At 44.5% G+C, this 13,785-nt stretch overlaps 1 protein-coding gene across 6 annotated transcripts in view; it reads right to left on the bottom strand.

Annotated features, from left to right (window-relative positions):
• rassf7a (Ras association domain family member 7a) overlaps positions 1–13,785 on the bottom strand; it is a 145,250-nt gene that overhangs the window by 82,519 nt on the left and 48,946 nt on the right. Inside the window, exon 1 of one of the 6 annotated variants that reach the window (XM_068046742.1) lies at positions 2,622–2,888. The exons of 2 other annotated variants lie outside the window; for them this stretch is intronic. The gene's annotated coding sequence lies outside the window, so the exon portion shown is untranslated. Of the gene's footprint in view, positions 1–2,621; positions 2,889–13,785 lie in introns of those variants that run through there. 3 more of the 6 variants (XM_068046741.1, XM_068046736.1, XM_068046735.1) reach the window with 3 other exon arrangements.

Below are 13,785 nucleotides of genomic sequence, written 5' to 3'. Positions count from 1 at the left end.
TAGGCTGATGGAGAAAGTGAAGTCAAATGGGGTCCAGGGTGTACTAGCTAGATGGATAAAGAACTGGCTGGGCAACAGGAGACAGAGAGTAGCAGTGGAAGGGAGTTTCTCAAAATGGAGACGTGTGACCAGTGGTGTTCCACAGGGATCCATGCTGGGACCACTGTTGTGCAGAGAACACAGGCCTTGTAAACCATCAGCTAGGCTCTCAGGGTCAGCTAGGTGTTATTTTATGTGCAAGTAGGCCAAAGGGGTAGCTATTTTCCCCATGCTTGTATCGAGCCCTGCATCAAGGGACAGATTGTCTGTCACCGTGGACCCAAGGCAGCAGAATTTGGCTACGATCAGATAGGCAAGAATAGAGACACACCTAGGTTTACCTCGAGGGACTGTCAACACAAGCTGCAAAGATTTTCTGTAATATCTCATGTTTGTTTTCTGTTTTTTATTCTATTTATAGTTAAGTTGATATCACCAGGGGAGATTTATCCCTCAGGAGCTGAGGTGTTCAGAGCTGAAACAGCACAGTTCACATCAGCTGATATGTCAATCTTCCCACTGTGCATCAGGAGAGTTTATGTAAACTACACCTCATCACACAATACTAAACACAAACTTGTTCCAGTCAACTTCTCGTCATGTCATCTAGATCCCACATTTAAAGAGACAGGCACTTGAATCTGTTGACTATGAGGGGCACTTTGTTAATTGGCTTAATCTAGATCCTGTACTGGGCACAAAACAAACAATGAAATAGTTTTTGAAGTGCAGTCACTATCATAATGTAAGAAACTCAGGAGCCTATTTCCACACAGCAAGCTCCCACAAACAGCAATATGATAATGATTTAAAGATATGTTTTTTTAGTGATGTTGGTGGGGGATAAATTTTGTCCAGGACACCGACGGGAACTCCTGTCAGCTCCCTTTCTTCGTAATAGTGGATCTTAATGCCCATCTGAAAGGGCAGACAGGCCTCAGTTTAACATCTCATCCGAAAGGTGACACATCTGACAGTGCAGCATTCCTTCAGTACTGACCCTCCGACAGTGCAGCACTCCCTCAAGTACTGACCCTCAGACAGTGCAGCTCTCCCTCAGTACTGACCCTCCGACAGTGCGGCACTCCCTCAGTACTGACCCTCTGACAGTGCAGCACTCCCTCAGTACTGACCCTCCGACAGTGCAGTGCTCCCTCAGTACTGACCCTCTGACAGTGCAGTGCTCCCTCAGTACTGACCCTCCGACAGTGCAGTGCTCCCTCAGTACTGACCCTCAGACAGTGCAGCTCTCCCTCAGTACTGACCCTCCGACAGTGCGGCACTCCCTCAGTACTGACCCTCTGACAGTGCAGCACTCCCTCAGTACTGACCCTCCGACAGTGCAGCACTCCCTCAGTACTGACCCTCCGACAGTGCAGTGCTCCCTCAGTACTGACCCTCCGACAGTGCAGTGCTCCCTCAGTACTGACCCTCTGACAGTGCAGTGCTCCCTCTGCCTAAGATCATGGGGTCAAATCTCTGGTCTGAGACTTGGAAACAAACTGAATATATTTGAACTATGCTGATGTCAGTGCATTGATCATTAGACGGACACATACAATAATGATCGACAGAGCACCTCTGACATGTGGACAGGTGTAGCCTAGTAACAGGTGTACCATCCATTGACAGGTGAACTGCTCGGTGAACAGGTGGACCATCAACATGCAGTGGACCGTCGGTGGATGGGTGTGTAGTCCAGGGTGACCTTGACATTCCCATTGCCTTGCCACCTGTCTCGCTTTTTAAAAAGCCTCCTGAGCCCTAACTCTCTGAGATGACCTTTCTTGACCTCAGCTCACAAGTCTTCATCAGTGCTCAGTTAGTTTTCTGTCTGTGAAGGGGTTTGGACTATGTGGAAGATTCTTCACACATCTACCTGGGCCCTGAGGAATCGACTGTTGATTCAATTTGTTTCTTTGTGTGAGAGATGTTGGCAAGATCTTGGCAAGAAGCAGACAGCAGCATCTTATATTGTTCGAGAATGTTTTGTCAAGTGTTTCGGGTGTTATTTCTATTTAAAGGAGCTGGGTAAATTGTTGAAAACCTGTCTTTTGCACCAGGCTGTGCTCAGAGCAATAATTCACTGACACATACGATGCAATTAGTCACAGCGTCAAACATTGACTGAAGGAGCCGAGAGCTCATACACCACAGTGAGACAGAGTATTGCACTGAGCTCACTAACTCAAAGAAGCAGGGGCCCATCTGATGAAAGGGCTGTGAATATCTGAGATTCATCAGTTACAACACCTCTGGGACAAAAGGAACTGGTCAAAGCTGAAATAAAAGCTAAAGGCAAGGACTGCAGCCTCAATCTACTGTCTCACCTTCAAACCCTCAGAGAAAAGAACTTACTGAGAGACAAAATGTTGAAGCTTTTGAGTTGAACCAAAGTTTCCTCCTACAGTAATTTTCAAAGATAGTAAACTTAACATGAGGTGGGGGAGGGGAAGAGGGAACTTGCTGAATAAAATACAACCTGTACATTGCTTCTGCCCAATAAACTAGCAACGCAGCTTTCTTTCAAACACATCAACCTTTTACAAGTTGTGAAAACAGTTCTCAAAGTTAAGACTCACTGTGGATTTAACGTTCAAACAGTAGCTGCAGTTCAAACAGAGATTAGACTGTTCCTTTCCTCCTCTCACTTCACACAGCCTGGTGTCCGGGTTAAAAGTAACTCGCTGGAAAAAACAGTCGCTGCTCCTCCTTGTCAATTGTATTCCACGGGGGAAAGAGAGAGAAGTGACAGGCTACTCACAGTCCAACACTAAAACACTCTGCTTCTCTCGATACAGCCAGTGGGAATAAACTCGATGCAGTGCTCTGATTACAAACAGCCACTCCCACCTTCACAACCAACCAGCATCTCACTGCCCCCAGGTGTGGGTGGATCCTCAGAATTTAAATGACACTTTCCATCCCTTCTTTAACTGGTTTTCGGAGATAAAATTGATAATGATATTGGAGGAACTGTTTGTCACCACCCTGTGAAATAATACACACACAATCTTTCCTTTATAAACACTAAGTCTCTCTCAGTCAGACGTCACCTCAGGTGCAGGAAGAGCTGCTTCACTTCCTGATGAAGTCACTGAGTTTACCTGTCAGCTGAGTGTTAATGTGTTCAGTGAGGTGAGTGCACTGAGAACCACACAGTAAACAAATCACATTCAAACTGGATCTACCAGCTTTCCAGAGCCTCAGTGCAAACGAACATACGGATTAGCAACAGGAGTAGGCCACTCGGCCCCTCGAGCCTGCTCCGCCATTCAATAAGTTCATGGCTGAACTGATTATTCCACATTTCCACCTACCCCCGATAACCTTTCACCCCTTGCTTATCAAGAATCTATCTAGCTCTGTGTTACAAATATTCAAAGACTCTGCTTCCACTGACTTTTGAGGAAGAGAATTCCAAAGACTCACGACCCTCTGAGAGAATTTTTTTTTCCTCATCTCTGTCTTAAATGGGTGACCCCTTATTTTTAAACAGTGACCCCTAGTTCTAGATTCTCCCACAAGGGGAAATATCCTTTCCACATCCACCCTGTCAAGACCCCTCAGGATCTTATATGTTTCAATCAAGTCGCCTCTTACTCTTCTAAACTCCAGCGGATACGAGCCTAGCCTGTCCAATCTTTCCTCATAAGACAACCCACCCATTCCAGGTATTAGTCTAGTAAACCTTCTCTGAACTGCTTCCAACACATTTACATCCTTCCTTAAATAAGGAGACTAATACTGTACACAGTACTCCAGATGTGGTCTCACCAATGCCCTGTATAGCTGAAGCATAACCTTCCTACTTTTGTATTCAATCCCCCTCGCGATAAATGATAACATTCTATTGGCTTTCCTAATTACGTGCTGTACCTGCTTACTAACCTTTTGTGATTTATGCACTAGGACACCCAGATGCCTCTGCATCTCAGAGCTCTGCAATCTCTCACCATTTAGATAATATGCTTCTTTTTAATTCTTCCTGCCAAAGTGGACAATTTCACACTTTCCCAGATTATACTCTATTTGCGAGGTCTTTGCCCACTCATGTAACTTATCTATATCCCTTTGTCACCTCCTTATGTCCTCTTCACTAGTTACTTTCCTACCTATCATTGTGTCATCAGCAAATTTAGCAACCATACCTTCAGTCCCTTCATCTAAGTCATTTTTATAAATTGTTAAAAGTTGAGGCCCCAGCACAGATCCCTGTGGCACACCACTCGTTACATCTTGCCAGCCAGAAAATTACTCATTTATGCCTACTTTCTGTTTCCTGTTAGCTAGCCAATCTTTCATCCAGGTCACTATTTTACCCCCTACACCATGAGCTTTTATTTTCAGCAATAACCTTTGATGTGGCACTTTATCAAATGCCCCCTTTATCCACAGCACATGTAACTCCCTCAAAGAGCTCCAATAACCTGATTAAACATGATTTCCCTTCCACAAATCATGTTGACTCTACCTGATTACCTGGAATTTTTCTAAATGCCCTGCTGTACCATCTTTAATAATAGCTTCTAACATTTCCCCTAAGACAGATGTTGAGCTAACTGGCCTATAGTTTCCTGCTTTCTGTCTCCCTCCCTTTTTGAATAAAGGAGTTACATTCGCTATTTTCCAATCTAACGAAACCAGTTCAATCTATTCTGGTCCAGTCCTGTTCAGTCCAGTCTATTCCAGTCCAGTTCAGTCTATTCCAGTCCAGTTCAATCTATTCTGGTCCAGTCCTGTTCAGTCCAGTCTATTCCAGTCCAGTTCAGTCTATTCCAGTCCAGTTCAGTCTATTCCAGTCCAGTTCAATCTATTCTGGTCCAGTCCTGTTCAGTCCAGTCTATTCCAGTTCAGTCCAGTCTATTCTGGTCCTTTTTAGTCTATTCCAGTCCAGTTCAGTCTATTCCAGTCCAGTTCAATCTATTCTGGTCCAGTCCTGTTCAGTCCAGTCTATTCCAGTCCAGTTCAGTCTATTCCAGTCCAGTTCAATCTATTCTGGTCCAGTCCTGTTCAGTCCAGTCTATTCCAGTTCAGTCCAGTCTATTCTGGTCCTTTTTAGTCTATTCCAGTCTAGTTCAGTCTATTCTGGTCCAGATCAGTCTATTCCAGTCCAGTTCAGTCTATTCTGGTCCAGTCCTGTTCAGTCCAGTCTAATCCAGTTCAGTTCAATCTATTCCAGTACAGTTATGTCTATTCCAGTTCAATCCAGTCTTTTCCAGTTCTGTCCAGTCTATTCCAGTCCAGTCCAGTAAAGTTCAGTCTATTCCAGTCCAGGTCAGTCTATTCCAGTCCAGCTCAGTCTATTCTGGTCCAGTCCTGTTCATTCCAGTCTATTCCAGTCCAGGTCAGTCTATTCCAGTCCAGTGCAGTAAACTTCAGTCTATTCCAGTCCAGTTCAGTCTATTCTGGTCCAGTCCTGTTCAGTCCAGTCTATTCCAGTCCAGTCCAGTCTATTTCAGTTCAGTCGAGTCTATTCCAGTCCAGTCCAGTCCAGTCTATTCCAGTCCAGTCCAGTCAATTTCAGTTCAGTCCAGTCTATTCCACTCCAGTCCAGTCTATTCCAGTCAAGTCCAGTCTATTCCACTCCAGTTCAGTCTATTCCAGTCAAGTTCAGTCTATTCTGGTCCAGTCCTGTTCAGTCCAGTCTATTCCAGTTCAGTCCAGTCTATTACAATCCAGTTTAGTCTATTCCAGTCCAGTTCAGTCTATTCTGGTCCAGTCCTCTTCAGTCCAGTCTATTCCAGTCCAGTCCAGTTCAGTCTGTACCAGTCCAGTTCAGTCTATTCTGGTCCAGTCCAGTCTATTCCAGTCCAGGTCAGTCTATTCCACTCCAGTCCAGTAAATTTCAGTCTATTCCAGTCCAGGTCAGTCTATTCCAGTCCAGTCCAGTATAGTTCAGTCTATTTCAGTCCAGGTCAGTGTATTCCAGTCCAGTTCAGTCTATTCTGGTCCAATCCTGTTCAGTCCAGTCTATTCCAGTCCAGTCCAGTCTATTTCAGTTCAGTCGAGTCTATTCCAGTCCAGTCCAGTCCAGTCTATTCAAGTCCAGTCCAGTCTATTTCAGTTCAGTCCAGTCTATTCCACTCCAGTCCAGTCTATTCCAGTCAAGTCCAGTCTATTCCACTCCAGTTCAGTCTATTCCAGTCAAGTTGAGTCTATTCTGGTCCAGTCCTCTTCAGTCCAGTCTATTCCAGTCCCATCCAGTTCAGTCTGTTCCAGTCCAGTTCAGTCTATTGTGGTCCAGTTCAGTCTATTCCAGTCCAGTTCAGTCTATTCAGGTCCAGTCCTGTTCAGTCCAGTCTAATCCAGTTCAGTTCAATCTATTCCAGTACTGTTATGTCTATTCCAGTTCAGTCCAGTCTTTTCCAGTTCTGTCCAGTCTATTCCAGTCCAGTCCAGTAAAGTTCAGTCTATTCCAGTCCAGGTCAGTCTATTCCAGTCCAGCTCAGTCTATTCTGGTCCAGTCCTGTTCATTCCAGTCTATTCCAGTCCAGGTCAGTCTATTCCAGTCCAGTGCAGTAAACTTCAGTCTATTCCAGTCCAGTTCAGTCTATTCTGGTCCAGTACTGTTAAGTCCAGTCTATTCCAGTCCAGGTTGGTCTATTCCAGTCCAGTCCAGTAAAGTTGAGTCTATTCCAGTCCAGGTCAGTCTATTCCAGTCCAGTTCAGTCTATTCTGGTCCAGTCCTGTTCAGTTCAGTCTATTTCTGTGCAGTCCAGTCTATTCCAGTCCAGTCCAGTCTATTCCAGTCCAGTCCAGTCTATTCTGGTCCAGTCCTGTTCAGTTCAGTCTATTTCTGTTCAGTCCAGTCTATTCCAGTCCAGTCCAGTCTATTTCAGTTCAATCCAGTCTATACGTCCAGTCCAGTCTATTCCAGTCCAGTCCAGTCTATTCCAATCCAGTTCAGTCTATTCTGGTCCAGTCCTGTTCAGTTCAGTCTATTTCTGTTCAGTCCAGTCTATTCCAGTCCAGTCCAGTCTATTCCAGTCCAGTCCAGCCTATTCTAGTCCAGTCTATTCTAGTCCAGCCCAGTCTTTTCCAGTTCAGTTCTGTCTATTTCAGTTCAGTCTGATCTATTCCAGTCCAGTCCAGTCTATTCCAGACCAGTCCAGTCTATTCCAGTCCAGTTCAGTGTATTCTGGTCCAGTCCTGTTCAGTCCAGTCTATTCCAGTCCAGTCCAGTCTATTTCAGTTTAGTCCAGTCTTTTCCAGTCCAGTATATTCCAGTCCAGTCCAGTCTATTCCAGTCCAGTCTAGTCTAGTCCAGTCTATTCCAGTCAAGTTCAGTCTATTCTGGTCCAGTCCTGTTCAGTCCAGTCTATTCCAGTTCAGTCCAGTCTATTATAGTCCAGTTTAGTCTATTCCAGTCCAGACCTCTTCAGTCGAGTCTTTTCTGGTCCAGTCCAGTTCAGTCTATTATGGTCCAGTCCAGTCTATTCCGGTCCAGTCCAGTCTATCCAGTCCAGTTCAGTCAAGTTCAGTCTATTCTGGTCCAGTCTATTCCAGTCCAGTCTATTCCAGTTCAGTCCAGTCCATTCCAGTCCAGTCCAGTCTAGTCCAGTCTATTCAAGTCCATTCCAGTCTTTTCCAGTTCAGTTCTGTCTATTTCAGTTCAGTCTGGTCTATTCCAGTCCAGTCCAGTCTATTCTGGTCCAGTCCTGTTCAGTCCAGTCTATTCCAGTCCAGTCCAGTCCAGTCCAGTCCAGTCTATTTCAGTTCAGTCCAGTCTATTCCACTCCAGTTCAGTCTATTCCAGTCCTGTTCAGTATATTCTGGTCCAGTCCTGTTCAGTCCAGTCTATTCCAGTTCAGTCCAGTCTATTACAGTCCAGTTTAGTCTATTCAAGTCCAGTTCAGTCTACTCTGGTCCAGTCCTCTTCAGTCCAGTCTATTCCAGTCCAGTCCAGTTCAGTCTGTACCAGTCCAGTTCAGTCTATTCTGGTCCAGTCCAGTCTATTCCAGTCCAGGTCAGTCTATTCCACTCCAGTCCAGTAAAGTTCAGTCTATTCCAGTCCAGGTCAGTCTATTCCAGTCCAGTCCAGTATAGTTCAGTCTATTTCAGTCCAGGTCAGTGTATTCCAGTCCAGTTCAGTCTATTCTGGTCCAGTCCTGTTCAGTCCAGTCTATTCCAGTCCAGTCCAGTCTATTTCAGTCCAGTCGAGTCTATTCCAGTCCAGTCCAGTCCAGTCTATTCCAGTCCAGTCCAGTCTATTTCAGTTCAGTCCAGTCTATTCCACTCCAGTCCAGTCTATTCCAGTCAAGTCCAGTCTATTCCACTCCAGTTCAGTCTATTCCAGTCAAGTTCAGTCTATTCTGTTCCAGTCCTGTTCAGTCCAGTCTATTCCAGTTCAGTCCAGTCTATTACAATCCAGTTTAGTCTATTCCAGTCCAGTTCAGTCTATTCTGGTCCAGTCCTCTTCAGTCCAGTCTATTCCAGTCCAGTCCAGTTCAGTCTGTACCAGTCCAGTTCAGTCTATTCTGGTCCAGTCCAGTCTATTCCAGTCCAGGTCAGTCTATTCCACTCCAGTCCAGTAAAGTTCAGTCTATTCCAGTCCAGGTCAGTCTATTCCAGTCCAGTCCAGTATAGTTCAGTCTATTTCAGTCCAGGTCAGTGTATTCCAGTCCAGTTCAGTCTATTCTGGTCCAGTCCTGTTCAGTCCAGTCTATTCCAGTCCAGTCCAGTCTATTTCAGTTCAGTCGAGTCTATTCCAGTCCAGTCCAGTCCAGTCTATTCCAGTCCAGTCCAGTCTATTTCAGTTCAGTCCAGTCTATTCCACTCCAGTCCAGTCTATTCCAGTCAAGTCCAGTCTATTCCACTCCAGTTCAGTCTATTCCAGTCAAGTTCAGTCTATTCTGGTCCAGTCCTCTTCAGTCCAGTCTATTCCAGTTCAGTCCAGTCTATTACAATCCAGTTTAGTCTATTCCAGTCCAGTTCAGTCTATTCTGGTCCAGTCCTCTTCAGTCCAGTCTATTCCAGTCCCATCCAGTTCAGTCTGTTCCAGTCCAGTTCAGTCTATTCTGGTCCAGTCCAGTCTATTCCAGTTCAGTTCAGTCTATCCTGGTCTAGTCCTGTTCAGTCCAGTCTATTCCAGTTCAGTTCACTCTATTCCAGTCCAGTCCTGTCTATTCCAATCCAGTCCAGTCAAGTTCAGTCTATTCCAGTCTATAAAAACAAGAAATGTTTTGGGACAGTGACCCTTCTTCGGATCTTCGAACGGGGTTCCGATGAAGGGTCACTGACCCGAAACGTTAACTCTGCTTCTCTTTCCACAGATGCTGCCAGACCTGCTGAGTGAATCCAGCATTTCTTGTTTTTATTTCAGATTTCCAGCATCCGCAGTATTTTGCTTCTATTCCAGTCTATTCCAGTCCAGTCCAGTAAAGTTCAGTCTATTCTAGTCCAGTTCAGTCTATTCCAGTCCAGTCCTGTCTATTCCAGTCCAGTCCAGTAAAGTTCAGTCGATTCCAGTCCAGTTCAGTCTATTCCAGTCCAGGTCAGTCGATTCCAGTCCAATTCAGTCTATTCCAGTCCAGGTCAGTCTATTCCAGTTCAGTCCAGTCTATGCCAGTCCAGTTCAGTCTATTCCAGTCCAGTTCAGTCTATTCCAGTTCAGTCCAGTCTATTCAAGTCCAGTTCAGTCCATTCCAGTCCAGTTCAGTCTATTCCAGTCCAGTTCAGTCTATTCCAGTTCAGTCCGGTCTATTCCACTCCAGTCTGGTCTATTCCAGTTCAGTCCAGTCTTTCCAGTTCAGTCCCGTCTTCCCAGTTCAGTCCAGTCTATTCCAGTCTAGTTCAGTCTATTCCAGTCCAGTCCAGTCCATTCTGGTCCAGTCCTGTTCAGTCCAGTCTATTCTAGTCCAGCCCAGTCTATTCCAGTCCAGTCCAGTCTATTCCAGACCAGTCCAGTTTAGTCTATTCCAGTCCAGTTTAGTCTATTCCAGTCCAGTTCAGTCTATTCTGGTCCTGACCTGTTCAGTCCAGTCTATTCCAGTCTATTCTGGTCCTGTCCTGTTCAGTCATGTCTATTCCAGTCCAGTTCAGTCTATTCCTGTTCAGCCCAGTCTATTCCAGTTCAGTCCAGTCTATTCCAGTTCATTCCAGTCTATTCCACTTCAGTCTGGTCTATTCCAGTTCAGTCCAGTCTATTCCAGTTCATTCCAGTCTATTCCACTTCAGTCTGGTCTATTCCAGTTCAGTCCAGTCTTTCCAGTTGAGTCCAGCCTATTCCAGTTCAGTCCAGTCCAGTCCAGTTCAGTCTAGTCCAGTCCAGTTCAGTCTAATCCAGTTCAGTCCAGTCTATTCCAGTTCATTCCAGTCTATTCCACTTCAGTCTGGTCTATTCCAGTTCAGTCCAGTCTTTCCAGTTCAGTCCAGCCTATTCCAGTTCAGTCCAGTCCAGTCCAGTTCAGTCTGGAGGCCAAGCTATAGACACTGCGATGCATCAGGGAGGGGGAAAGTTACCTGGACATTTTGTACCCGGAGGCAGTCACACCCCTTAGGATAGGGTCTTCTGATTTGGTCAGTGATCAGGGACAGGAGGGTGTGAATGTGAGTGAGGCAGGTAAGGGGATCGCGAAGGCAGAAGTGGAAGTGCCTCAGCCCGTGCAATTGTGCAACAGGTTTGAGGTTCTTTCAGCTTGTATGGATGAGAGTGAAGGTGACAGGGTGGATGAGCAAACTGATCATGGCACCATGTTACAGGAAGCCATTCAAGTAGGGGAGTAAATAGGAATGTAGTGGTAGTAGGGGACAGTATGGTCAGGGGGATAGACACGGTTCTCTGAAGCCAAGAGCAGGAGTCCAGAAGGCTGTGTTTATTGCCCGGTGCCAGTGTTCGGATCATCTGCTTAGGACTTGAGATGAATTTGCAGTGTGAGAGGGAGGATCCAGTTGTCGTGGTCCACATGGGTACCAGCGACATAGATAGGACTAGGAAAGAGGTCCTGTATATGGAGTATAAACAGCTAGGGGCTAAATTAAAAAGCAGAACCTCAAAGGTAATAATCTTTGGGTTATTACCTGAGCCACGAGCACATTGGCTTAGGGTAAATAAGATTAGCGAGTTAAACGTGTGGCTCAAAAATTGGTGTGGGAGAAATGGGTTTCGATTCATGGGGCACTGGCACCAGTACTGGAGAAAGTGGGAGCCGTACCGTTGGGATAGTCTTCACCTGAACTGTGCTGGGACCAGGGTTCTGGCGAGTCGTATAACCAGGGTGGTAGAGAGGGCTTTAAACTAAATAGTGGAGGTGAGGGATCAAGTGAGGGAGGACGTGATAATTTGACGAGAGAGGAGAAGGCAAGAGAGCAAAATAGCAATAAGAGTAATGATAATCAGAGTGTGGCAGGAAGGGACAGAGCGTACAAAATTAAGATTGAGCCAGCAGATATGACTAGAGGTTGTGAACTAACAGAGTGGGGGAGGGTTTGGGAGAAGTGAGATTTAGAAATCCAAAGAGAAAAGCCGAGGCATTGGAAGAGTATAGCATTGTGGGTAAAGGCAAGCAGAATGGGACAGGAAGGGACAGAGTTTAACAGAAACTCTACATCAGCAAATAAGGTCATTGAAGAGAACAGAAGCAAAAAAATGAAATTAAAGGTTCTATATCTGAATGCGTCAAGCATTGCAATAAGTAAATGAACTAGTGGCACAAATTGAGGTACATGATTTAGATCTAATCGCCAATACAGAGATATGGTTACAAGGTGATCAAGGTTGGAAAATAAATATTCCAGAGTACACAATATTTCAGAAAGACAGACGGAACAGCAAAGGAGGAGGGGTAACACTAATGATAAAGGATGACATAAGGACATTAGTGAGAAAGGATCCGGCCTCAGAAGATCATGAAGTAGAATCAGTTTGGGTGGAAATAAGGAACAGCAAGAATCAGAAAACACTGTGGGAGTGGTTTATAGAACCCCTAACAGTAGTTATACTGTTGGACAGAGCATTAAACAAGAAATTATTGGAGCTTGTAACAAATGCAATGAAATAATTGTGGGGACTTTAATCTTCATATAGCCTGGGACAACGAAATTGACAGGAGTAGTCTAGAAGATGGTCTGGAAGATGAGTTTGCAGAATGTTTTTGGGACAGTTTCTTGGAGCAATATGTTGTGGAGCCAACTAGGATAAAGCTATCTTAGATTTAGTATTGTGTAATGAAGCAGGGTTAATTAGTAATGTCATAGTAAAAGATCTACTGGGAAACATTGATCATAACACCATTGAATTCCATGATAAGTTTGAAAGTGACATGCTTCAATCACAAACAAGAATCTTCAACTTAAATAAAGCCAATTAGGTAGGCATGAGGGAGAACTGACTAAGGTGAATTGGGTAAATAGACTAAAAGATATGGCGGTAAATGAACAGTGGGAAACCTTTAAAGAAACTATTCAAAATGTTCAGGAAAGATACATCCTTTGAAAAATAAAATCTCAGCCAGAAAGACCCATTCGTGACTCACTCAGGAAGTTAAGGACAGTATTAGATTAAAACAAAAGGCTTATAATGTTGCAAAATAAAGTAAACAAAGTCTAAGGTTTGGGAGTGTTTTAGAAACCAACAAAGGGCCACCAAAAAGTTGATAAAAAGGAAAAAAATAGAGAGAGTAAACTAGCCAGCAATATAAAAACAGATTGTAAAAGCTTTTATAAGTATATCAAAAGGAAGAGAGTAGCAAAAGCAAACGTTGATCCCTTGGAAACAGACAGGAGAAATTATCATGAGGAATGAGGAAATGGCAGAGGAATTGAACAAATATTTTGTGTCTGTCTTCGCAGAAGAAGAAACAAGTTCCAGTCTGGAAATAAACAGTAACCTAGGGGCTAAAAAGAGTGAGGAAATTAAGGAAATTCTTATCAGCAGAGAAAAAGTATTCAGGAAACTTAAGGGACAAAAATGTGACAAATCTCCAGGACCTGATGGCCTACACCCTAGGGTTCTAAAAGAGATAGCTGCAAATATAATGGATAAGCTAGCTATGATTTTCCAAAATTCCTTAGATTTGGGAATGGTCCCATCAGATTGGAAGTTGGCAAAATGTTACACCGCTTTTCAAGAAAGGAGGGAGAGAGAAAACAGGGAACTACAGGACAGTTAGCCTAACATCAGTCGTTGGAAAAATGCTGGAATCTATTATTAAGGAAGTCTCAACAATGCACTTAGAAAAGCACAGTATGATTAGAACAAGACAACATGGTTTTACTAAAGGAAAATCCTGTTTGACAAACATATTCGAGTTTTTTGAGGATTTAACTAGTAGGGTAGATAAAGGGGAACCAGTAGATGTAATATACCTGGATTTCCAAAAGGCATTCGATAAGGTCCCACACAAAAGATTAATTGGCAAGATAAGGGCTCATAGTGTTGGGGGTAATATATTTGCGTGGATAGATGATGGTTAACAGACAGGAAGCAATGAGTGGGCATAAATGGGGCATTTTCAAGTTGGCAGACAGTGAATAGTGGAGTGCCGCAAGGATCAGTGCTGGGGCCTCAGCTATTTACACTCTATATTAATGACTTGGATGAAGAGACAGAGAGTAATTTATCTAAGTTTGCTGATGATACAAAGCTCGGTGGAAAGGTAAGCTAGGGACCCGGGTTCGATTCTGGGTACTGCCTGTGCTGAGTTTGCAAGTTCTCCCTGTGTCTGCGTGGGTTTCCTCCGGGTGCTCCGGTTTCCTCCCACATGCCAAAGACTTGCAGGTTGATAGGTTAATTGGCCATTATAA

This window comes from Heterodontus francisci, chromosome 14 (assembly GCF_036365525.1).
Source record: "Heterodontus francisci isolate sHetFra1 chromosome 14, sHetFra1.hap1, whole genome shotgun sequence".
Classification (NCBI taxonomy): Eukaryota; Metazoa; Chordata; class Chondrichthyes; order Heterodontiformes; family Heterodontidae; genus Heterodontus; species Heterodontus francisci.
The sequence above is the reverse complement of the archived record's forward strand: the minus strand, read 5'-3'. Positions and strand labels throughout refer to the sequence as shown.